The sequence below is a fragment of the Semicossyphus pulcher genome, unplaced genomic scaffold, assembly GCF_022749685.1.
Source record: "Semicossyphus pulcher isolate SPU_LCO1_2020_fin unplaced genomic scaffold, fSemPul1.0.p SCAF_5, whole genome shotgun sequence".
Lineage (NCBI taxonomy): Eukaryota > Metazoa > Chordata > Actinopteri > Labriformes > Labridae > Semicossyphus > Semicossyphus pulcher.
Window position 1 is genome coordinate 14,743,615 of NW_027211726.1, and position 27,226 is coordinate 14,770,840.

General features: G+C 42.5%; 1 protein-coding gene across 2 annotated transcripts in view; it reads right to left on the reverse strand.

Annotated features, from left to right (window-relative positions):
• atxn1a (ataxin 1a) overlaps positions 1–22,054 on the reverse strand; it is a 100,974-nt gene extending 78,920 nt beyond the window's left edge. For both annotated transcript variants that reach the window (XM_069680982.1, XM_069680983.1), the window contains exon 1: positions 21,980–22,054. The gene's annotated coding sequence lies outside the window, so the exon portion shown is untranslated. The remainder of the gene's footprint in view (positions 1–21,979) is intronic.
• Positions 22,055–27,226: the final 5,172 nt, after the last annotated feature.

The window sequence follows — 27,226 nt, forward strand, 5'->3', positions numbered from 1 at the left end:
GTGGAGAGAGGTAAAACACAAGTCTGTGTGCTTCTGTGCTGGTATGTGCAGTATTCAGATGCGAACACACACACACACGTGTGAAAGGAGCTAATATGTGTAACAAACACTGACAGAGTGCTGAACATCAGAGCGCCGTATCTGCCACCTGAGGGAGTTACTCAGCATTACTCAGTCGAGCAGCGTTAGCGCAGAGGGCCTGGAGACGCAGGGAGCCGCGCTTTGATCGCCCCATAAGATCCCCACACTGGGATGTGCTGGGAGGGGCGCCTGCAGGGAACGCACAAAAAATGTACAACTTTAACTTCTTTTTTTTTTTTTCAAACAATCAAAAGACATATATGCGGCCCACGCATGCATAGTAATAATCTGCTGCTTTGATCGTTAAGATGAGAAAGGAAGTTGGAAGTATAAATAGAGCTTTCAAATTTCATCCAAAGTCAAAGAAGACACAGACAGGAAACAATTAGATCTGTTTGAAATATATAGTGTAAAAGGATCATAAACAGCCCGTCTATGCAGTAATCTGACAGTAAAGCAGGCGCCAGGCCGGATTACAGCCATCGTATTAGAGCGAGCACCGACAAGCTGCAGCTGTAAGAGCAGGTTTCATCACACCTCTTTTTACTCCTCGACACAAACTTTTAGTCTCCCTCGCCCCCGCAGTCTCGATCCTGTCAGAGCGGCGCTGACGGCCAGTCAACCTGTGCTCTTTTTCTTGTCCGTCATGCTCTTAGCTGAGGCGAGAGAGCTGTTTGCTTCTGACGGCTTAATTGCTCGTAGAAGTCAAAGTCAACGTTTATTGGAAAATATCCTGCAGACGAGGAGGCGAAGTTTGATGCAGCGGCTTAAAGAGAAGTGGAGCCTATGGTGAAACCAAAGGGAAAGCACATACGTGATGTTTTTTTGAATAGCTTTGTAATAATAGAATAATAACATGCTAGATGTTGGACAAGAAATCTTATTTAATCAGCAGCATAAAAGACCCAAAGTGCAAAGTGCCAATTTTCTGATTCACCGTATTCATGTTAGCTCGACTGATTAGTAAAAAGTGGGTCAAACACAAAGCTATTGGCTAAAAGATTAACTCTGAAGAACAAAAAATGCTAATTTCTCATAATAGGACCTGAAGGCAGGAAGTTGAATCTTCTTGGCTTCTGCTTCAAAGTTATTTTATATGATGACGAGTTAACGTTAGATTCTAACCCTGTTTTTAAAGGGAGGGGGAAGAATTAACCGTAAAGACAAATGACATATAACCAGTGGCCGAGGCAGAAATGTATTATTGGAGAGGCCTCAGAAAAAGTAGGTAGGCACACTCTGTATAGGCACGCTCACAGCCCTGCAGACCACTACAGTTAAAAACAAACACATGTTCGACGCCGTATTAGGGCCATTGTAAATGTTTGTTTATTTACATGGCGTCTGTGACAAACTGTCACCCTGACGCTCTCACAATTAAACAGGTTTACGCAACACTCATGATGGCCAGCATGCCGTGTGTTATTACAATCATTATTGTTATTGTATTACAACCGTTTCCTTCTGCGCTGACGCGTCAGTGTCTAACAATCTCCCCCGTCGGGATTCATTCTACAACAATGACCCGCTCTCTGTACAAGTGTTCAGTACAAACACATCACAATAAGCATCCGCACTTTAAAGACACATTGTCATGAATTTGGCCTATTCTGATGTAAACAACATTCTTCAATCTTACAAATATGCAGCAATATCAGAAGTTTTTTCGGCAAATTTACCACTTTAAACTCAGTTTTCTTTCTTGTAAATGTTTCACTTCAGTCTCAAAAATGTTGAGCTTTTTCTCTGACTAATATTCATCTCCTCCGGCTCCGTAATGGCCCTAATATGCCATCGTACTATTGGCTATGTGACTAATTAGGATTTCATATTTTTCCTCGTTAAATAGTTCAGCACCATGGACAGCGCATTGCCTGTGCGTAATCGACCAGTTCGCCACCGCCACGGACAGTGGTGTCTAGACATCAATGATTAGGCTTACCTTTCCACATTTTAATTATTAATAATAGTGATTAATTAAAAGAAAAATGGGTACCTACCCGTGCCTAAGGGCCTGCATATATCCCCAAATGATATGGGATTTTGAGACTGATACCGATACTGATTCAAGAGCTAGTAGTATATAAGCCGATAAAGTGAATTAAAAAGCTAATTGTGCACTAATACTGTCGGACAGTGCTAGGCTAGATAAACGATGACATCAATTCTAAATCAACACAATTTTTCAGTTTTCTATATTTTATGTTAACAGTTTACATGTTGGAGCAAATTGTAAAAGAAATTTAAATGCAGATACCGATATCTGTGTCATGGGCCTGTATCGGCCTGAAAATATCGGCCAACAGATATATCGGTCAGGCTCTACAAAGAAGCAACTAAACAAGAGAGCTTGTTTTGTGGCAGCTTTGTGCAGGAGAGTGCGTACATGTGTGCGCTAACTCTCACATACAGTAACAAGAGTGTGTGGCTGGTTTAACACCATTTTATCTGCTTTTATATCTATTTAATCATATATTCTGTATCTGTGTGCGACCAAAACGTGCTTTGGAAGTCTTTAGGGTTTGGTGAGCCGAAATAATAAATAAATATAAAGATAAATATATATCCTGTTCTTTTCTGTCCTATTCTAATATCCTCCTCTGGACACGGAGGTGAGTCGACTTTAGGAAGTCACCAGCATACGTCATGAAGCACCGCGGCTGTGGCAGCTTCCTGCTGGCTGCACAGGTGCTCACATGCACACACTTAACACACACACACACACACACATACAAAGATACTCAGCAGAACACTGCAGTTACCCCCTCCTAACCTAAATGATGCACACATATAAAGATGCACACACACACACTCACGTACGAGGTGCAGGTGCTCACACTGCCCCACCAGCTGTCCCTGGAGATCCTGATGACCACGACAGAGAGGACAAAAGAACAGAGCGACTACGAGAAAGAGGACTGGGCAGAGGCCAACACTGACAGGTGTGTGTGTGTGTGTGTGTGTGTGTGTGTGTGTGTGTGTGTGTGTGTGTGTGTGTGTGTGTGTGTGTGTGTGTGTGTGTGTCAGCTCATGGCTAACTTCCAACTTGCTGCACTGCCCTTAACCCAAATAAAGTCTGGTTATCTTTGTTTAACCTTGAGTGCTGGTGCTGTCTGCATATTTCTGAGCGTATGTGTGTGCGTGTGGGTGTGTGGGTGTGCGTTTATGCCATGCAGATGGTTGCCTTTGAAAAACTATGAATGCAACATACAAGAACAGAACAAGAACAGAGAAGAAACTTGCTTATTGTGACTTGCATTTACGTCATGACACATGAAGCGTCGTTATCTCTCTCTCCTACAAATAACCAAGGTCACAGGGTCAGAGCCGCCAACACAACGCGGCCACACCCTTCCTGCCTGTTAGCATTCCATAGTGAGCTGTGCTTTCAATACCTGACAAGCTAGAGATGTACAGCAACGCCCGGCTCAAACATGCAGAGTGTGACCTCTCCTCTCCCTGCAGTTACACACGAGAGAGCCCAGGGAAAACGCAGACACACCATGTAAAGGCGACAAATAGTATTAAGCTAACTAGGTCTATCAGGTTGCTTTCTCCATTTTAATCCCATTTATGTTGTTTTCAAGGAGACAAAAGGGGACATACTTGGTATAGATCCCCTTATAAGTAAACTGAGTGAAAATAAATATTCGTATCTTTCTAAATTTCGCTGTTTAGACCTTTTCTCAAGGCGGTGGAGGCGTGGCAGATCAGAAATTGATTGACATCTCCCTTTTCAGCGTAGTTGGACTCGCCTAAATCAGAATCCAAACATGAACTACAAGCAATACCGTTTCAAGATTTTCATCTCAACTGGTCACCGAATAGTTAACCGAGAGTTAAAAATGCTTTGCTATCCTTATCATACTTAGCAGCAAGCATACACATGAAACGTTAGCTGAGAGGCCGCTATTTGTTATCAAAGCTATCAGTTTAATGCTAATTGCTGGCTCTGTGGCGTTAGCTTGTACCATATAATTACAGAACTAAAATAGATCTTCAACAGCCTGCACTAAACTCCTGCAAAAGCCGCTGCTGTCAACGGACGACGCTAATGCTAATTGTTAATAGCAGGTTAGCTACCGTTTGGCTTGGCTATACTATACTATATACTATGATTAGTTATGCAGGTTAGTTAACAGTTATAGAAACGTAAACAATATTTGAAATTTGAATTGAAACTAATTGTTGTTACCTTTTAGATGGTAACTATTGTGTACTTGGGGGGGCGGGGGGGTATTATGCTAATTTCAAGCATTATACTTCACTCACCTGTGGAGTAGCTTAGCATAATTTACAGTTTAAAAAACTCCTCATTTTTCTCACACTGGTGCTCTGTGCAGGCCCTTCTGCCTGAAACGACTCAGTCCGTTCTGTCCCTTTAAGAAACCCCGCCCCTATAAGCCCGCTTTCCTCTGATTGTCCAACTTGACGAGCAGAGCTGTTGAGCAAAGTGAAAAAAATTTCCAAGGCAGACTGAGCTGCTGGGTGGGCGTGTCCTTTAACTGTGCCCGGGGCAGGAAGTTGTGCTGCATCTCGGCCAAATATAGAGTTCCTCCACTTTGTGACATCACAAAGTGAAGCGCCTGGAAAAGTCTGAAACCTGGCGTTCATAGCAGCCTGCAGATTTTTTAGCTGGGGATTACTCCAACATACTTTTAACGACAGATTTGAAACTTCACCCACAGTTAGTGCGGACATCCAACATTGTAACATTATATATATATCTTAAAATGTGAAACAGCATAATACCCCCTCTTTAAGTTAGCTAAATTACTGAGTCAGAAGGCTTTTGTTGCTTTCTATTGGCTTTAACTTTTATATGTTTACTGCTCTAGCGAGGAAGCCAATGGCTCAAATACTTCCAGGATGTTTGGGTTAAATGCTGCTCTGTTTTTTAAAGATGATAGCTACCTTAAGGCGACAGTGCTAACCACAGGCACAGTATCACTCCTAAATATGATATGTAACACACTCCTGCTCTGTCTATACATCACAACATACTGCTGCTCACACAGAGGAGAGGCAGGCTGAGGCTTGCCCAGCTACTTATTACTGTACATATTACTGTACATGGTGTTTCTTTACTAGTACAACAGTGCTGTTGCTTGAGGCAGCTTGTTAGACTGGATGGAAACACAGGGCTACAAACTGCTACAAGCTCATGCTGACATTACAGTGTTTGAGGGTCTAACAAATAAATAGTGCGCACTCACAAAGACAGGTCGTCACATAAAGATAAAGCTCTCATATTCGGTCAGTTTATCTTTAAAATCTCTGAAAATAAACGTCCGCTTATCAAAGAACAAACAAAGTTCAATAAAATGAATCACCGCAAATAGAGCCAGTTACAGACCAAAGTTTGAATAAGGACAACGCCATGACTTTTCTATGTGGGAGAAGACACACACAGGCATCTGAAAGTACAAACACACACACACACAGGATCTCCAGGGAGTTTCTAAGTGCAATCTCCTCTGACACATACTGTACCGAAACCCTCTCTCACATCACGGATTACCATGAATACACTACACACGCATGTGCCTGCACACACACACACACACAGGGACACACACACACAGGCACAGGAGTGCCCCGAGTGTCTATACATGATTAAAAGACTGAAAGTGGGGCAGGCGCACATTTTGGCTCTAGTGAAATTACTGCAGTTCCTTTTAGACCATCCTGATCACACACACACACACACCCAACAAGCTCTACGTCCAATAAGTGGGCACACTCACAACTTATTGGTTGAATAATTGAGAGATTCCCCCGATGAAGCAGCAGGGGAGAGGAGGAAATAAGAGCCAAGTATCACCCCGAATATCAGATGTTATTTCCTCCACAAAGACCGAGTGGGGGTCCGAAACACCGCTCAATTAATGTCTGTAAAGGATCCATAAAATCTCGGTGAATGTCAGATTTTAATTCAAAGTGATGGCGTTGAATAGAATCAGCTTTACATGTATAGTACAGCATTTCTCAAAAGTTGCTTCCACAAAGATTTTCATGCCGAGCGAAAATTAGAGGATCAATTTAAAGGATTTAAAAACATCCCGGGGAGTTAAGAGGCCTCGTTAAAGTCAAATCAGTGGTTATGATGCTTGTCTCTGTGTTCATACACGATTACAAAACGCTGCATGCTTGTTTAGCATAGTGGAACTGTAGAACTATACCATACAACCTGCATCTCTCTGGGTCATCCGGATGTTTAGGCCGTGACCTCGGAAATGATCACAGAACATTTGTAAACTTTGTAGGCACCAAAAATAGCTCTTGCATAATTCAAATGATACCAATGACTGTATGTAAAGATGGACACGCGTCTCCATCTGCTTTTATTGTACAAAATCGAAGCCAAAATACCCCCAGTGGCGGGCGCTACCATCTTGCGCTGGTGACATCATTTGGAGCCAGAGTTGCGCAGTAGAGATCGGCGGTTGGAGCCGCCAGAGCCACTTCCGCTAACAAAAATACACACTAAAATTACCTAAAATAACAGCAAGGATCCCGCACGCCGGCGTGTTTAACAGCAGAACAGCTTCTTGTGTTGGTCTGAAGCAGACGTTCACAGATATGTAAACTTCAATGACTGTAGTGATTGTTTTAGTTACGTCTCCTCTCATCGTTCCTCCTCTACTCTGCTAATCAGGAACAGATCGTCTGCAGGAGCCGCATTTGTCAACAGAGCTGTCAATCATCCTTTTTACAGCATCAAATAACTAATTAAAAATAAACTTGACAGAAAAATAAACACTTGAATGTAAATCAGCATGATAAGAACTAACTGTAATGAAAGAAACCATGTTTGAGAAACATTTATTTGACGTGTATTTTGATTTTATAGTTTGACTCATGTCCCATCTGTTAACATGGAGGAGGCGGGCTTTATGACCTATACTGCAGCCAGTCAGCAGGGGGCGATAGAGATGTTTTGGCTTCACTTTTAGGAGCTGTCATGTAGTCCATCTTTTTATACAGTCTATGGTGGCAACACTCAACATAATGAGTCAGTTTTAACTTCCCTAAGTAACAGAAAAAAGTAAATTTAAGATTTAAAATCAGAAAAAGACTTTTATTTTGAAACAAATCATTCTCTTTCTAGAAAACATGATTTCCATGAACCGTATGCAGAAAGATTATCTCTAAGTATGCTGTTCAGTTAACAGAAACTGATATGTGTAGCAGAGACGAGAAAGTGACACTAGAGCATGTTACAAATCTTACACTGTGCGCGCAGCCGAAGGTAATTCTCAAAGAAAACCAGACAGTCTGAGCTCGGCCACATCTGCTCCAAACCTCTCTTTTATGTCCCGTGGGGCTTACAAACACAAACTCGTATAAATGAGTACAGGACACGGGCTTACTACTTTTTACGAGGCATTATGAAACTGTGCCTCAGTTTTAAGAGATTAGAAGTAAACAACCACAATATAAACCCTCCAAATCTCTTCTCCAAAGCCGAACGAAAGGGGACTAAGCAGTCGGTGGACTCTAATCATGTGCTGTACTTGACAAACACACTTAGGACCTTTGCAGAAAGTTCAAATAGAAACCTGCAAATCCGGCAGCTTCTTAGCAGCCTTAATTGTGCAAGCTTTCTGGGAATTAGACCACAGGTCGCTGGTGGGGCTTGAGGTTTTAATGTTGTGGTTTGGGGATTCAAAGAAATACTTTTGCAATGAGAATCTTTGTGAGCTTTTGGATGTGTCCAGATTTTTGGATTGATGATTCAGTTGCAACATAGCGGCTGGATAAACAGAAAAAGTAGGCGCAACAGCACAAATGATCACTTCCAAGAGACGCTTTCATGAAACACAAACAGCCTGTAGGTCACGGCGATAAAGCCGAGACTTGTTGCAGGTCAGTAGAAAGATTTTACCTTAAAACACACATTTTAGCACACGTAAACACACGTTTTTATATGCTAACAAGCTAAATTGGGGCACAGATCGCTGCATCTTTCCTGCAGGTTTTTCAGCCTTTTTCTCAGACTAACTTTCCCTCACTACTTACCCAGACAACCAAATATAAACAGTCTGCACTAATAACCAAGCTGCAAGATAGTATCAGCTGAGTCATACTCTGTAACCTTAGCGAGCAACGCCTACTCAGGCCTCAAACTTAGAGCCCACATTCAGAACCTTACGCTCATGCACCATGACAACACCTACTATAAGCTGTAAGGTCCTAAAAACGCACAACAGTGTCATTTGGACCGTCGGAAAGTCTGTCATGTCGTGCTATATACAGCAGCATATATATTTATAGCTGCACTATAAATGCGTGCCCAGATACTTCTTGAATACCTCGTTACAAACACAGGAAGTTCAAATCAGTCCGCTGTGGTCCTAATTCATGCACATAATCCACCAGTAGTGTATTTGCTCATGTAAGTTCTTGTTCAGAGTCACAGGGTTCAGGATAACTCTCGTTCCATAAGGTCATCGAGTTCATATCAGTCTGAGCAAGCGTCTTCAATATAGCTACGTTGCAACATAGAGACACTGCAGCATGTCGCCTGAAAGACATATAAGCTTTATTTAGCGAACAAAACAGCCGTGAACTCCGTCTGCGGTTCAGTATTTAAGATAACATCTCAAGTGTGTTTAAGCAAAAGTTCTGAAAAACAACAACCTTTTCATTTACATCACTTCAATTGGTGAACAAACATTACAGAAATGATGTTCTGATCTTACACAAGTCAATCTACAAAACAGCTTCAAATACATCAACAGTGGAAGTATTAAAGCGTCACTCGGGCTCAGCCGAGACTGATAACAGGAATATCAAAGCATTGTACTGACAAAGTACTTGTATCCAAACCAAACGCCCCTAATGTAAGAATGAGTCAAAGAACCCATTCTTCTTTTTGTTTCACTTTTAGTTCTCTGGTTGTTTCCTTTTGTCCTATAAGCATTTTTTATTACGTGAATGTTGGCACTGGTTCCATTTTGTCATCTTTTTTTCAGGGGTTTTAAAGATTTGTTGTTGGTTTTTTTGCTTTTCAATTAGAGAGGAAAGCTGAAGTTAGACAGGAAGCATGAGGAGCAGAGAGTGGGGGATGACATGCACCAAATGATCAGCAGATCGGTAGTCGAGCCTGCAGTCTGTGTGGCCTCTGTGCGTGGGGCGCCTGCTCTACCAACTGAGCTAAACCAAACCTTTATTTTTGTTCATGTTGAAAAACTTTGAAGTAATAATCTTGAAGATTTTCATGTAAATAAATGTCTGTTTAGTCACTATCTATCGCAGAATGAGGTAACATGGCCCACTGATGAAAGCCTTTGCATTTGCAGTATATAGTATAATAGAATTATGGACCCAGTTAGTGACGTGACCCAGCAGAGGTTGGTCTGCCAGAGAGTGTAGGCGGAGCTAAGCGGCTACAATGGTAAATGGTAAATGGCCTGTACTTATATAGCGCTTTTCTAGTCTTTGCGACCACTCGAAGCTGCTTTTACACTACATATCACATTCACCCATTCACACATACATTCATACACTGATGGCAGAGGCTGCTACGTAAAGTGCCCAACTGTCAATCAGTTATACTGGCTCTGCCACTCGGAGCAACTTGGGGTTCAGTGTCTTGCCCAAGGATACTTCGACATGTAGCCTGAGGGAGCTGGGGATTGAGCTGCCGACCTTCCGATTGAAAGACGACAGACTCTACCACTGTGCCACAGCCGCCCCAATGGCTCAATGGCTGAACATACAATCGGTGACTACAGATACAACTTCAAAAATAAGTGAAAATCCAGAGGAAAAAGGAACAAATTCGACGCTCAGATGAAGGCAAACAGTCTGAAAAGGAAAGCGACCGTCAGCGAGGAAAATCAACAGTTACAACCGGAGCCGACCGTGGACGTTGGTACCAATCATCAATAAAATTGCCTCTGGAAGAAAACATCCCATTATTTCACTTCAAATCTTTTTATTCTGGAAGGGAATCAGGGTCATTGGGGTCCTCTGTGTGGTATCTGATTTAAGCAGATGGCCTTTTAAGTACAGTATGATTAAAAATGTACACTCCTGCCCACTGAAGTACAGGAAATGTACATGTGCCAGCAGTTATGACAGGTGTGTTCTGCTGGGTCAAGTTTGATGTCCAAAAACAACATACATTTTGCATGCTCTCACTCAAAATGACTCCACCCTTGACCCACATTCACACAAAAAATCTCGCTCCCCCTCCCCACACATCAGCGCCCCGCTTTAAGTAAGTGTAAATGGTATCCAGGAAGGGCCTCCTAAAAGGGTTACACTACCTCTGTACCCCCTCCCCCATCCTTTCAGCAGTGTGTACAGTTTTAGGTAGCGTGTCCTGTCAGGTTGCAGATGCACTCAGCGCTCCATCTCAGGCAGCCACGCTAGAGGTGGTGTGGGGGCAGACTTCTAGCAGATCTAATGGCACGTTATGTGGCATTAAAGCGTGCTGACGGGGCGCGGCTGGAACAGGGAGGCGGAGAAAAGCATCTTTTCCACCTAAAAGATGGTGTGTTGTTTTCTGATGTGAGTCTAATTGATGATGAGAGGTTTGAGAGGAGGAAGGGAGTTGTGTTGTGTTCTTTTTAGGTTGGTGGTCGCTACACATCTGACAGGCAGAGGGAGCAGAAGCCCATTCAGAATCTGTCCTAATGTAGGATGTCTTCAAGTGCTGTGGGAAATATGACACCAACACTTTCAGAACACATTACAGATCACACGACAGAGTGCGTGTGGCACGAACCTCACAACCTTTTTTATCAGAGTTGCAGTTTTGTGACATTTGTGGGTCAGGCCATCAGAGGAAACGAGAGGAAACTGGAGGAGAGAACAGAGGCAACGTCAACATCTGACAAAAGAAATTAAGTCCACTTCATTTATTTGTGTCACTATTATGGTCAAACAAAACAGGAGCAAGATCTGAAACCTTCAACACTTTTTAAGGTGATCTATCACAGTGGTTTGGACAAGAAGAGCTACACCATGAAACATCCAGATCCACATCAACACTGTAGTTTGGTTACTCGTGGGCTCAAACTTTTTACAATTAGAAAAAAGCATTATATATTTGGCAGAGTTGTTCCGATACTGATACCAGTTTTGGTATCGCCCTCCACTGATGCCTAAAGTGTAGTATGGGGTACTGGCAAGTATTCCATTCGATGCATCGATCCGATCTGATAATGTACTCCAGTGCAGCAGTGTGAGCAGAGAGTGCAATGTTAGTCAAATGTCAGCAACCAACTTAACGACAACCTTGTAACTGGATTCATGCTACTGTTGGCTGATTTCTGTGTGCAATAAGCATTTAAAAGTATTCTCCTTTTTACTAACGTTATTTCGTAGGCTCTGCTTTTGTTAGTTTTTCACTGCTTTCTTTGCGTTTTCGGTTGTATTGCTCAGGGGTGGGACAAAATATATCTTCGTCCGGACTCGTGCAATACAATTGTCAATATGCTTGCGCCAAACATCGATATCTTAATTTAAAAATATACGGCGCTCTAAACAGATTTCCCTGTGATTTTGAGTCACCGCGTCACTACTTCATGACTCCTCACGGTGGCGCTTGACTGATGAATGAAGGTAACGTGAACAAAAATTAATTGGCCGAAGAAGAAGTTGACAGCAGGATAAGAGAAGAAGAAGACATGATTGTCTTGCAATACATCAATTATCGCAGAATAGTTGTATCCTGATATTATCGTGATTGTAGGCCAGGTATCGCGTATCGTGTCGCGTATCGTGTCGCGTATCGTATCGCGTATCGTATCGTATCATATCGTATCACGTATGGTATCGTGTATCGTGTCGTGTATTGCGTCGCGTATCGCATCGTATTGCGTATCGTATCGTATCGTGTTGCGTATCCTATCGTATCGCGTATCATATCACGTATGGTATCGCGTATCGTGTTGCGTATCGTATCGCATCGTATTGCGTATCGTATCGTATCGTATCGCGTATCGTATCGCGTATCGTATCGCGTATCGTATCGCGTATCGTATCACATATCGTATCACATATCATATCGTATCGCGTATCGTATCGCGTATCGTATCGCATATCTTATCGCATATCGTATCACATATCATATCGTATCGCATATCATATATATATATATCTCAATACTTTTTGGCAGGTTTTATATAATAATTATTTCAGGACTAAAGCAAGACTGATATTTTTAATTAAAGTTTTCAAAAAGTCCCCCCTGCAGTTCTCCAGTGTGCCCTTTGGCGTACAAGTACTCCCATATGAGAAACACTTCTCTCGTATATCAGACCATCACACCACAGACATAATACACAGCTATTTGTTCTATAATGATGATGGTGATTACAAAAGCACCTGACACTCTTATGTGGCTTACAGTGATCTGCCATCTGGGAAGTTTAACAGTTCCCGTAAGAGCCATTCATGTTATGGAATGCATGGAATTATTTCAGTCTGATGAGGATGCCGAGTAATTTCCCATTAGGTCAACTTTCTTCTCGAACCGCAGGTATTTTCCCCGGGCAAGCCCCTGCGACGGGTGTGTACACTAGCATAAGCACAGCTGCGCCATGTGTGTGTTAATGTGTCGTGTGTCCATGCAAATATCTACTACTTGTGCATGAGCCTGTCAATGTGTGTGAGATTGATATGAAGACGTGAGATTGTGCATGGATGCACTTCCTTCTCGTCTCTGCCCTGCATCATTTACATTATGAGTTTGTGTAGAAATGTGGCTAATCAATGGCAGGTATGTCGGCCATTTCTGCAGCCAGGTTACCTCCCCCATCTGTGGCAGTTGAAAGCAGATGACAGAGTCAGGAAAGCAGACCTGGCCGGGCCACAATGAAACCTCACATTAACCTCATTTATCTGTGTCATAGCTCATCACCTGATCCTGCTGCACGCTCACTCGCTGATGAGCACGCTGGCGAAAACACAAGCCAGAGGAGAGGCTGACACAAACGCACGACACAAAGCACAAACCAGTTCGCATAATCCTTAAATAGCCGCCTATGGTTATGTTCTAAAAAGTGTCAACCCTTGTCAGAAGCTAGGGGAATCTAATCCTACAAATAGGAGTTGGACTCAACCTTAAAATGTGGCTACAAAACAGAGAACTTGTAGAGTAATATGAGGCGCATTAATGGTGGCAGTAAGCAGGAAGTTATTGGATTTTCTGTATTTTATCAGTACGATGCACAGCAATGAAATCCATTAGGTATGTTCTGCCATATTCGTCTGCCGCTTTGTTTTTGTCACTACAGTCAAAGCAGGAGTAATGCCACCATCTTAGAACATTTCTGTGTAATTTATAGCTCCAATTACGTCGCCTCTCCTCAGCCAGCAACGGGTATAATCCTACATTCAAGGCGTGCTTTTGTGATATCGGGCACATTGTGAAAATATAATAATATGGAAGATTCTAGTCAAGGTTCGTGAACGAAACACTGGGAAAGAGACCGCCTCTAAAGAGATCCTGATGCTGTAATTGTTGATGGACCAGCAGGGAACATCCTGACTCGCTAGGGTTATCTCAGTCGCCGCTGTTTTAGCACACCTCCCTGACTGTCAAAGCCAAATCTCCCTGCTCCAATGTCATGAGCTTACTACACAGCTAATGGAAGGGCCAGAAATAATAGCCAGTCAGTCAGGCAGCCAGCGACTCAGTCAGCCAGAGGAGCGTCCAGAAGGCTTGTCAGCTAGCTAGCCTGCAGCCAAGCATCCAGTCAGATGTCCGGCCAGATGAGGCTGATCTGCGGCCATACAGTTAGCCAGTAACGAAGGTGAACTGGCCAAGCCGCAACTACCAGCCGGCCAGTTGGACAGACCGAGTCGGAGAGAGAGCCAATCCAGCGATGTATCCAGCAACTTGCTCCATTCCAACCACAGATCTGTCCGACAGGAAATACTTTCAGCCTTATGTACACTGGTTTAAATATTGCCTGTGGGTTCGTTTCACAGGCTTGTCTCAACCTGTTCTCCAGGGGTCACCCATTAGACCATGTGTTGACCCAAGTCCAACGTCTCATGCTCCAAAGCGTGGTCAGAAAAACAAGGCGCATAGTGACAACCACTGGCCATGGACGGACTGGAAGTTGGGACGTCATTGCACACGCCAAGTCAAGCGCCATTGATGAAATGGGCTATTTAGGGAGGCATTATGTGCTTTGTTTTAACATCATGTAGGAGTAAACAGTAGTAATGGAAAGCAAGCTTGTGCCAAGAGCAACACTGGTGAAGGGTGGGTTTTGGTATTCCAGGGATTGTTTCTATCACTGGCCATTTTCCTGTTATTGAATTCCTCTCTCTCAATGCATATCCTCCTGGCTCGGACTTAAATCACTGCTGACAACCACACGCCCACCTTTGCAGCTCAGGGTCTGGGAGATTTACTCCTAAATATGGAGGTGGAAAAAGAAGTCCTTAAGGAGTCATTGTTTAACTGAAATTAGCAAGTTGCTCTTAAACTTTAATCCTTATCTTAACCAGGACAATACCTGTGAATGTGATGCTAATGTCCGTGTTAAAGAGAGGATGATACATGTGCATGACCTCGATTCCTCGCATTCTTCCTTCATCTCTCTTCCTCATCACTATCTATCTGGCTGTGTCCCAGGTTGTCAGCTTATCCCTGTCCCAGGCCTGGAGCTCTATGGGGAAGAGGAGAGTCTGCAGGAGCTGTCTGACTGCCAGTCAGTGTCAACTCCCCACTGTAATCCTCTACTGCCTCCGATAAGGATAAGGCAGAGAAGACCGGGGTAGCGGGAGAGGACAGAGGAGGAGAAACCTAAAGAATGTGTACAACCAAACATTTAAAGAAAGCTCTTGGAGAATGACTTTTTATGCAACAAAACCAGATACAAATCCTTCCCAAATAGTCTCATGGCCTTGTCATTAAGTTAGCCACAGTTGGAAGAGCAAAGAGCTGCTCTGCGCTATATAATACCATTAAAGGGAAATCTGGTATTTTTAAACCTGGGCCCTATTTTTAAATATTTTAGGCTCTAAATGACTAATAGGTAGCTGGCAGCTGCAAAACGGCCTGCAATGGCTGAAACGTAATCCTTGTGGGAAACTGCACCTGATTAAAGGACGTCCACAAGAAGTTATTTGCAACTAGAGGCTCAGATTGGTTTTGATTCTACATGTCTGACGAGTAGTTTCCGTTTTATTTGGCCAGAAAGAAATCGCTCTGAAATCTGGCAGTAAAAGAAGAGTTGTTGCAGGAAGTAGGGAGGGAGGAAGGGACCCTATAATGATGACACTTAATATGACAATTCACATCCATCAGAGGCAAACATCAGGTTTAGGCTGCAGCTATTGCAGCTACAAATTGAGGTGATCTACCAAAGCATTCCCAAAACCTTCTGTACCAATAAATCATTTACACAACTAGAGCTCCTACACACAGACCCCATAAACATAAAGAAAACGTTGTGATGTCCAAAGAGAGCGAGCTCTTATCAGTCAGGCTCTCCTTCATTTATCTTGGCCCTCAAAAGGCCAATGCTTTAAACCGTTTCCTCTCACCCCGGCGCTGCTTGGAGTATGATCAAATATAAATCAAGGCAGACGGATCAAAGAGGCAGCACACTGAATTAACTATTGCATGATTGCTTACATGAGGCAGCAGGAACTACATTTCTAGAGAGAGTTGATGAAACAGCTCTCACCATTTGAACACACGCAATGTTTTGCTTGATGCGGGGGTTTGTAGCCTAAAAGCTTGTTATTTGCCAATAAGTGCACTTATGTCATCGCTTAGACGCTAAGTACACCCTGAAGTTCAGTTCAGTTTAGGCTTTTAAAGAAACCTGTTTGACATATAGATAACTGTATAGCGTGTCAGCTTCAATACAGCAGCCATTACAGATCCAAAGCCAGCACATGGCTGAGCTGCTCTAGCTTCCCTTTTTCACATGGTTATTGAGCCATGCAGAGGCTTATCGACCCGACAGTGTAACACAAGTTTGTGGGATGGCTTTAGTCCTCTCTCTCTCTCTCTCTCTCTCGCTCTCTCTCTCTCTTTAATTCAGACACCGGCCCTTTCCTGGTCATTGAGAAGATTGGTATTGATTGGGCTGCCTCTTCAAAATAAAGACGGTAAGCTCAGAAAGAGGGTCAAAGACTGCAAATTTAAACATGCACTCTCATGTTAGCACCATAGACGTCATGTAAAAAGTGGACAAGGTCACCTGAAGGTCATCCGATGGAGTGGGGACGTTAAATATCCTGACGTTTTGTGCTTAGACTGTTGCTATGTTGTTTTTCTGAAACCACAAGTGATCATATTTGGACAAGAGTAAATTGTAAAGCCTCTATCCTAATTGACCAACAGGTAACAGCTTGTCGATCACAAGGTAACCCTGTCCTAAAGCATACATTTTTACTGAGGTACTAAGCTAATGCAGATAATGCAGGTTTTTCAGACCCTGGAAGACTCGCTTATAGATGCCGATTGTCGGTGGAGTATCCTCCTGTCGGTCTCTTTTCTGCTGCGTCACCGTCTGACGTCTCAAACGTGCCTGAAACAGGGTTAGTAAACAGTGAAGATGTTACGGTGGTTAGGTCTTTATTGTATCTATTACTCATTCAGTCTGTTTATCAAACTAGCCGCAGACAAATTTGGGGCGATGTTCGAGCGCTGCTCGGACGGAGACGGGCGGAATTTGTAGCTGAGATGACGAGGAGTTGCAGAAGTTACCGACGGAGCGTAGCATCGCGCCGGAAAGGGGGCGGAGATTAGCGTGTCGACCCGGGTTTTGTGTTCCCATCAATGCCGATCGGAGCCGAGGCGATAATTACCCGGGTCTGAATGCCGATTGTAACCTTTCCCATTAAGCAAAAAAGCCGGGTGTTAGCGGGTTTTTGACCAGTGGGAAAGCGGCTTTAGCAAAAAGTAGGGTTTTTTTATCATAGACTTCTTTTCCAACGAGTGGAGTCGCCCCCTTCTGCCACTTTAAGCACTTCTGCCACCGCTTCGTTTTCATACCTCGAGGCTACACCCACTTCTTACATAATAGCTATGGTTAAATACATCGACACACTCGTACAAGGTAAGAGTCCACAGTACAGCAAAGTGGTAAACAGAGCTGGGGTGAAGGTTTTCATTGAACTATACATTTCATAAATGACGAATGGGACTTCAACAAGTGCATTAGTGAAATTCAATGATTCACAAGACCATAAGAAATGCTTTCATTGACCCATAATTCACCACTGACGTGTTTTCACTCTCTACAGATGAATTGCAGATTCAAGTGCCGGCCATTTAATCTCAGTTGAATTAATTGAATTGCGAGCGCTGTCCCATACAGACAGCAGTCTAAGACTGTGCACTAAGCAATAAAAGGCGCACACGATCACACACACTGGAATGTTCTTTCAGACAAAATATAAAAAACTCTCATTGATCCTCTTTAAAAGCAGTATTCTGTGCGCTGCTTTCTCTTGTGTGCATGCACGTGCACACTGTGTGTTCATGAATAGAGGAGGATGAAAGGAAAAGCTGAAAAGGTCTGAGCGCCGCATGGTTCAACCAGACAGCTCAATCTCTTGATCTGCCCCCACCGCCGCCCACCACTCTTTATTTTTTCACTACCATTTTTCTCACACACTTTCTGTCCTGCTTCGAACCAGTACTACCTGCATCGGTCTTTCTGTGTAGCTCTTGTAGCGTCTTGTGTACAATAAAGGAAACCCGTAGGGGCAATAATATAGTTTGTGTGTAATACTTTGTGTGTTTTCAGCGTCCAGTTCTGGTTGTAGGTAGCACTGGAGTAGCTACATATGTTTACATTAAGTGTGTTTGCATTGGCACGTTGTAGCATGCTTGCAATATGTGTACAGTTTGCAGTTAGGGTTGTAGTAGCAAAAGAAGGTAAAGGCTGTGCATAAGACCTTACAGCAAGTGGTGTTACAGATGATTTGATGTTACATGCTGTTTAATCTCTTATCTGTTTGGTCACCCCTACCTCAATGGTCGGCCCAAACACAACCCAAATCTTTTGCAGACTCAGCACACAGAAGTGTTTGATTTCGGGCGCCGGTTTAGACCAGCTGTTAAATCGGCGGCCATGTACAGAGGCTACAGTCCTCGATGTGGCGGCCCCGGGTTCAACTCCCGCCCTCGGCCCTTTGCCGCGTGTCATCCCCACTCTCTTCCCTTGTTTCCAACACTATCCACTGTCCTCTCAATAAAGGCATGAAATATAAAGAAAAAAAAGAAGTGTTTGATTTCTTCTCACGTGACGAAACTAAAACTAAAAAAAAAAAGAAGTGTTTGATTTCTTCTCACGTGACGAAACTACAACATGACAGAGGATGATTTGTGCAAATTACAAAGACAGAAGCGAGAAAGTTTACTCACCAACGTAAACTCCGGGGGATATAGGTGAATGCGATTCTAGTTTTTGGAAGGTGGGTAGATGACGCTCATTGTGTTTGCCCTTCACTAAACCTCTGCCTGCGGTGTGTAACCTGTGAAAGTTATTCTGTAAGCAAATGTTGAGTATAAGTACTGTTGTCCCAACTAATTCCTCTACAAATATACACAGAAACCCCAAAACACCTGTTTCAACCGTTGGCCAAAGGAAAAACATGCCTATACCCATCATTCAGTCGGTCTGTATTTGCAGGTTGGAGCATAAAGCCATTTCTGTCACTTCTTCATTCATCCGCGAAACCTCTGCCCAATCATTACCTGGAAATCTCTCTCTACCTCCAAACCACACACGCACTCACTTACACATAATTTCCCTACTTTGCCTCACACAGGCAGCAAATTCCAGAGACAAAGAAAAGACTCTAGCATGATCTAGCAGATGTGTGTATTCACGTGTGTGTGGGTCGCTGTGCACATATGGCTCTGACAAATGAGCCAAGCTCAGTTAAATGGCTTGTGATTAGGACACATTGGCTTCTAATTGCCTCTCATTACCATTTGAAAGTGAGTGGCGGCTGGAATCAAAGGCTGTGGTGGCAGTAGTAAGTGTGTACTGAGTGTGCGTGCGTGTGTGTTCATGTTGTGTGAGTGTAGTAGGTGGGTGGAACAGCACGCCTGTTTCACAGTGGCATGGCCGCACAATAGAGCACTATAGCTTGGTGTTTCCTTCATGTCCACCATCATAGCTAAAGGCAATGCTTTAAGGAATCAAAATATTGAACCTCCTTCTTTTTAAATGAATCAAAATCCTTTCTGCTACAATCATAAACTCATTGAACTCCAGCTAGTGACATATTACAAGTACTCCCTCTGCTGTTCCTTATGTATATAGTTATTTTATTTCTCCTTTAGGTACACCTTAAATACCTGCACATTTTATGTCCATGAACTCAGCACCTTGTTAATCCTTACCTCTTGTCTTAAATCTCTACTCGACACTTTGTGTATCTACCTTGTAGGAGCTTGTCTAACTTCACTCCCCACCTCTTTTATTGACATCTCATGTACTCACCATTCCTTTGAAATAGCAGGTGTTACCTGTCAATCCCTATCCTGAAATACCCGGTGCCAGAACAAGTGAGTTCAACTTTTGTTCCATCCATCTGCACTGTTTCGATTCAGACAAACCTCAAATCTGCAAAGCAATAATTATCACAGCACCAAAACTGTCATAGACAAATTCACAGTGCAGCCAGGCAACGCTCTATAACCACTCACTATAAACATGGTGTCTCATAAAATCATCAATTACTCTCTATTGGATTGAAGAATTCTAAAACTTGAAAAATGTAGACCAATATCCTAAAAACCTCCTTGTGGTATTCCACAGGGATTCATTCTGGGTCCCCTAACCTTTGACACAAAGGCATCCCCTGTTAAGGAGTTGATGCTCTGCTTTGCATTTCCATTTTACCCCACTGGCAACTATTTCACTCCTTTCTCTGGCCTACTAAAATGGAGCCAAAGTCCCATCAGAACGAGCGTACCATTGCAGTTTACAGAAGAAAGCATAAGCAACCAATTTGTCAGTTACTTGCCACAAGTACAGCCTTAAAGTTTGTACTTTCACTATTGACAGAGAACAGTTTCCAAATGTGGTAAACATTTCTGTTGCAATAATATTGACTGGTTGCCCTTTCTAACAACAGGAAAAATAGAGATAGTACAAACCATTTCCATAAAACCAATATTGAAGCCCATCAAACCATTTCAATGTAGCAGTACAGGGCCTATAAAAGCACTCCAATGCTGTTAAAACACTGCAACAATTTTCCAAACACAATGTTACAATCCAGTGAATTACAAAGCAGCAGGTGCTTGCAGTCATATTTAATATCCTAACAGACAGCATCTGTCAGCATTCAACGAGAAAAGCCACTTGTATCATTGTTTTATTATATATATAATTCCTCTGTGCAGACAATGTAAAAAGAACAGGAGAGAGACTGGGTTAAAAAAAAACATGTTTCCTATAGTGTCAAACCTTATTAAAAAACTCCATCAGCATAATCAAATTATATTATAATATATTATCATATTTTCATTAGGGCTTAATTAGTGCACAGGTATTTTAAACACGATTATTATTCAAAATGTAAAATGTTGGTTGCACTCTTCCTTTAAATTTTCAGTTAAACCTTTCCAAAAGGGTTATTTGCTGTCCCCAAAACTGAGTTAACAATCTTAATAGATTGGGTATACATGTAACATCGCCTATATTTTCTATATCCCTGGGTCAAATACATTACCATCACTGTGAATAGCTTTTAATGAGACATTTGCATATTGAAGTCCTCTATGGTTAACTAGTTCATTCATTGCTTAAGGGAAGGCGACTGAGCAGGCTACAGGACATGCTTCAAACATGAAGAGACATAACCAACAAGCGAAGCTGGACGTCTCTTTTTCTTAAATAATTACACAAACGCCTTCAGAAAAGGGGAACAATTCAGAGTGTAAATGCAGCTGGTGGGGAGAAGTGCAGCTTTTCATCTTTGAGCATTCAAAATGTCCATGCACTTGGTCTCATTTAGATGCCATATTAAATTCATAATGTCAGTGAAAGCATAGGCTACCACTTGGGACGCATAGCCAACCCTGAGAGTGCAACTCCGAGGTGTAAACAGAGTAAAAATAGCCTGCTATCACAGGCTTCCCTACAGTCCCGTTATATAATGGTCCAAGCTAGGATGAATGACATCACGGGTAGTCCAGCAATCACAAACCCTATGTCCTTTACAACCAGCTGGCAATGTAAAACACTGTGTAGTAACATCATACGCAACAATAACTGTCTATATTAAGCCGTAGGAAAATGCAAAATAGATATAACTACGTTTTTACAAACACTGGACAATTTATGCGGACTGTGGTTACTTGTTCTTCGTCTCTTTTCGAGTAGAGAAAACACTTCCGCGATGGTGAAACGTAGATAAAAATGTAATTCTCGTCTTTAACAGTCAATGTCAGCGAGAAAAGACTTCAAAAGAAGAAAAATAAGACTTATCGCAACGTTTTTTAGCAGCGTATGTCAGTGTTAAGCGCTTAGAAACAGTCTGCAAAGAGAAAATGTTTGAGTCGAGGTCGAGTGGCGCAGTTAGTGGAAGTACAGCGCCTGCCCGACACCAGCCCGCCCGGCGGACGCGCTCCTCGCTCGGTCACATTCCAGCCAAACCTCCGCTCTCTTTCGACCAACTTAAACACTACTTTGCAAATACGACCCGAAATGACAAGTACATACACCCAAACCCCGCATTCTCCCGCATTGTTTGGTCACTTAATAAATAGGTCAGAGGGCGAGGTAAACATTTTCCAAGGCTTTGAAGTAAACCAGAGCGTCAGCGCCACCCTGCCCAGTTCTTCCAGCCATTTTCTCCCCACAGCTCCAGAGGAGAAAAGTGGCATGCTGAAAGCATTGACAGGTTGGTGAAACGGGTACTGAAGGAGCAGTTTTGTGTGACTTACTGTTGGGTGTAACGGGCTGCTGAGTTTGTGTCTCTCCTTGTTGCCAGGGCTCCCCTGCTCTGCTCCGGCAGGCGCTGACGGTGGAAAGCGTCTCCCCTCCTAATGATGTTTGCAGCGCACAGCTAATAGCTCTCTGCCCCCACCCCCAGAGAGAGAGAGCGAGAGAGAGCGAGGTAGAGAGAGAGAGAGGGAGAAGTTCAGAAATGGAGCAGTTTGTAAGCTACTCATGCAAAAATATGAGAGGGCTCGAAGCAGAGCAAGCGACCGAGTAAGTTCACTGACAGTACTGGGGCGTGAGAATGCACAGTCAAGCAGCATAGGCTACATTCTTATAGTAAATCCTAGAGGTGTGTGTTTATGTAAGAGGCCTGTTTAAAGAGTCTAGGGCACCTTTAAACCAGTCAAGTAAAAAAGTAAAAAAATTTAATTGTAAATAGCCAGTGATAAAAAGAGCTTCCTTTACCCAGCCTCACTTAAACAAGTGAATGCATCGGTAAAATGTCAGATAATATGATTAATTAACTCCTTAGTTGTGTCCAAGTGCTTGCTCATCATGGAATTGATCTCTGTGAATTATATTGTAAAGACTACAGTCTAGACCTGCTCTATAGGCTATATGTCATGGGATAACTTAAAATAGTGTAGAAATAATGATAATAATTTTTCTAAGGGTTGGGAGGGGTATTGTCATTGCATGAAGTCAGTTCAATGTTTGATTTACCATCCAACTTTAACATCTGATTGTACATTTAACCATTGACTTCTCTCAGAAAGCTGCCGTCAACAGGCCAGAAGGCCATGGCAGGTATGCTTGAGATCTCCGAGGGAATCAGCTCAGCTGAAGGCAATGACTGATAGTCAGCTGACAGTGACAAAGTGGAGCGTCTCAGCTGCTGATAGCGACTGTTTTCAAACAAACATAAACACAATGTTCAAGAAAGCTGCAAGATGACTGAAAAAGCCATGGAGCAGTGTCCTTGCCATGAAGTTTAATCACAGTACGAAACAAAATGTATAAAATGCACACAATCAGCAGTCATGGAAATCAATCATGTTTTTTTTAATAAATGTTTATATGTAAATATTTAAAGTGTATTTCTTTATCATGACCTCCGTGACCTCTCCCAGATTTCAAATATGGCAGCAAGCGTTTGCCGCTTCGTCACAGGACAGTGCAACCCGACACTGACCGTGAGAGCGCACGAGGCTGCAGAGTGACAGACGATCAGGGATATATCCCACTCCCTGCCAGTCACTCAATAAGTGGCCTATTGTCCGGTACTCCATTGTGCCCGTGTCACATGTATGCCAAACAAAGAGACAGCGAGGTAGGCTTCCCTGTGTGCCAGCAGGCTAGCGTTACATTCATGGCCTCAATGCATAGAAATGAAGAGACGGCGTCTGGTGGTGAATGGGCTTTGATATTTCAATGGAATCAGGAATGAAAAGCGGCGTAAAAGTACATGTTGTGCTTCCTGTGTCACTTTCACCTTTTCTGAATTAATCTGCAAGTGATCCAGCTCTCTGCTTTAATAATAGGTTAGCCTAGTGTCTGGCTAACTCACAGAAGTGCATGCATATACTTATTTGCATACACGCAAGCATGTACTCGTTCCAGTCATCACTCTCTCCCTCTTTGTCTCTGCATGTGCCTACAGGTTACACCTACTCACTCTTACAGTGGGTTGATGAATGACTCTACATATGGAAAGCTTCAGGTTAGACTTTTTTGTGGTTATAAAGGACCAGTGCTGGCAACACAAGTCAGTAAGCATGTTGCCTGTGTGACAAAGCCTCCAGTGGAATGACTATAGAGCCGTAGTACAATAGGAGTACATAGTTGTGTTTGCATTAGCGCAGAGCCGTGGCATGCTTGAGTAATAATAAAGTACTGCTCCCAAAGGAGGAGTAGATTCTTCAAGGGTTGGGTTACTCCCTGGAGATGTACCTGTGCTCTTTGTAGGAGGTGTGAACAGCATACACACACAGGGACAATAACGTGAGCCAGGTGCGGCCTGTGAGGGAAGAGCCCTGAGAATTGGCGGCTGCGTACCTGTATGGGCTATTTTGCGAGATTAAATGACGCACATCTTAAATGTCAATGTAATGTTTTCACCATAGAGATTTAAAAGCTCTCTTCTAATTAATAGGTTGAGAAATGTAATATTAGAAACCAGCGAGAAAAAAAAGCCTTTCCCCAACTTTTGTGTCAGTTTTAACCCTTACTATCTGTAAGTATACTCGGGCAAAGGCATCCAACAAAATAAGACACATCCACTTTACAGACAAGTATACACAAACAAGGGATTTGACACTTCACCTGGGATATGAATAAATAACACACTGAACTTAACACACGCACTACGGTAGATGAATAATTAATCAGCAGCAGCCTTTGAAAGCAGCTCTTAGGGGACTTTCCGAGATTTTAATGGTCATGGACATCTCTGCTTTATTGGACAGCAGAGTAACACAGTGTCTGAAGTGCATGCCACTTAACCTAGAACACTTATCTGTTGAGCACCCCGGCTCTTCAGGCATTCGATGATTGCATTTTATTCAGCTTTATGTGTATTTTACAATTTCCCCCGGTCAGCCAGTATAAAACTATAAACAGGAGAAGGAGAAGGCCACTGAATCGAGGTGTCAGTGCTTCACATTCTCTGCAAAATCCAGTGAAGGCTTTCTTAGCAGAACAGAAACACTCCTGTATGCTTTGAAAGCAGCTGTCACTTCACATTTCAAGGCTACAGAGTCTGCTGAAGTTCTGCCGGTGCACAGGGGTTGGTGGGTTTAACAGCTGCTCAGTGCTCCCCCTTTTGTTTAAATGTGGAAGTGTTTACATACTCTACAGCATCATTTCAAAAACCATGCCAGGGTTCAAAAACATTAATTGTTTAACTTTGTCTAATCAACACTGCTGTATCTTTTAACCATGCAGTATATCCATTCATTTTAGCTAAGGTTTTTAGCAACATATCCATGGATTTTAGCTGTCTAATTTAACCATTTACCCATCACTTTAATGTGACTATAGGGCTCTCCCATGTGAGCTAACGGTTTATCCATTACCTCAATGTTTTTTCATCAGTGTTAGCTCTTTACACCATATCCAACACTTGCTATTTCATGTTGTATTAATCATTTAGCTGACTAATTTAACTGTTCATTTATCCATTTATTTCAACCAGTTATTCATCTATCTATATTACCCATTATCCATTAGTTTGCTATCTCTCATTACCATATGTCTATTTAATCAATAAGCCTAAACATTTAGCTTTCTAGCTAGCTGTTTTAGCTTTCTTGCTAGCTTTAACTATTTATCCATTAAGCTCTATTTTAATCATTTATCCCCTACCACTAGCTAGCTATCACTTTAACCATTAACTAGCATATTTTTTCATTATCCTTAGCTAGCTGGGTAGCTGTTTTAACCATTCATGCATTACTTTAAGCTAGCTAACTGCTTTAACTAGTTATCCATTACTTTTAGTTATTCATTCAAACAATGTATGCACAACTTTTTGCTTTCTAGTTTATCTTAATGTATCTATCAGTTTAGGCTAACTATCTGAACCATTTACAAATGTTTTTGTACATTATTTTAAGCTAATATTTTCAACATCTCTGCTAGCTTCTAGTTTTCACACTCAACATGATGTGTTCAGTTGTTAGCTAACTCAGTATGAGGATTTTATTCAAATATTATATTATCAATTTACTTTTATTGTTCAAATTAGCTGTGCTAGCCTACCGAGACAGTACACCTAGCAAGTGCAGATCCCCTTTAGTATTTTTAGTAGCACTTAGTTGTAATATGTTTGGTTACTTGTGGACAGGAAGAATATTTCTGCATACATTACCCAAATTATTTTCCCTTTTTCATTCTGTGCACTGTCGTTGATGATACTGATGTATCGTATCTAGATGTTATATCTTTACTGGATTCTAAACATTAAAGAACTCAAATCCAGCTCCTGCAATCACGGCCTCACTAGCACACCGTCATTTTCACACAACCTCTCTAACAACCAAATTACACAGGCTTAAAGTTGCCCTTGCAAGTGTAATCCTACAGTGAATGCCTGCTATCGGCTAACCTGTTCTCACACACCTTCCCCATTCTGCGAAAAGGGAGAACGAAGCGGGGAGGATTAAGATGCAAAGAGAGTTCCCTAATCTGTGTATTAACAGCAGCCAATTGAATCAGGCTGTCTTGGGCAGATTTTGGGAAGTAATCTGAAGTGCCTTAATGTGACCTGTGTAAAAAGTCCGGACTTAATTGGAATGGAGAAACATATACTTAGGCTGCTTAGTCAGAGATGTGCACAGAATGGAGGTTTTTCTCAGACATTAATAATTGTGTTTCATTCTCACACTTAGCCCAAACACACAAACCAGCACCCCGTGCACACAGTGTTTCTGCTTTTGCACGTAAACATCTGACTTATGCAGCAGCATCTGAGATGGCATTACATTTTGCTTTTGATAAAACATAAAGAAGTGTGTAAAAGAGAGGCACAGAGCAAAGAAGAGTTTGGTGTGTGCATAAAACAGCACAGCTCCCTCTGTATGAAAAAATAATTGGCACTTAGTTCTGGACCCAGAAACTTATTATTAGACTGCTTCCTTTGTAGATGAGACTGCAATATTTCAGGGACACAGTGTGTTTTTCTACTTATTACACAGCATCTGAGCTGTTGTTTTACCCATTCTTAACACTTTAGTTGTAACACTTTATTGCACTTTTATCCTCATTGTAATTTCTCTCTGTATCGGGTGTCATCTTTTCTTTAAATGTGTTCAACCCTCCTCCCACCAAATGAAAACACCATCCCTTCATGTATCATGAATGAGGATGGTTCCTCTGCCATCATTTCTTGTTTAATAAGGGTAGAAAAAAAGTGTGTTATGCCCGAGTCACTCTCCTCCTACTAACCAGCGACTTTAATTATTGACCAAGCGAGGGAGGCTCTCCAACGTACTTTTGTACACACACAAACACCCCAGCGTACCCACACACATGAATACAAACAGTGGTGAGTGATATCAGGACAGGCTTTCACAGTACACAGTCGCCAACGTGGGGGTCAGCGAGGAGTCAGCTGGATTATAGATGAGCTGGAAAGAGGCAGCAGACAAATCTATAGCACTCGCCTTACACCCTGCCTGTCTGCCTGGGTGCCTGATTCTCCTTTTAGAGTGTGACAGTGTGACTGTGATAGAGGAACAGAGAGAGAAACT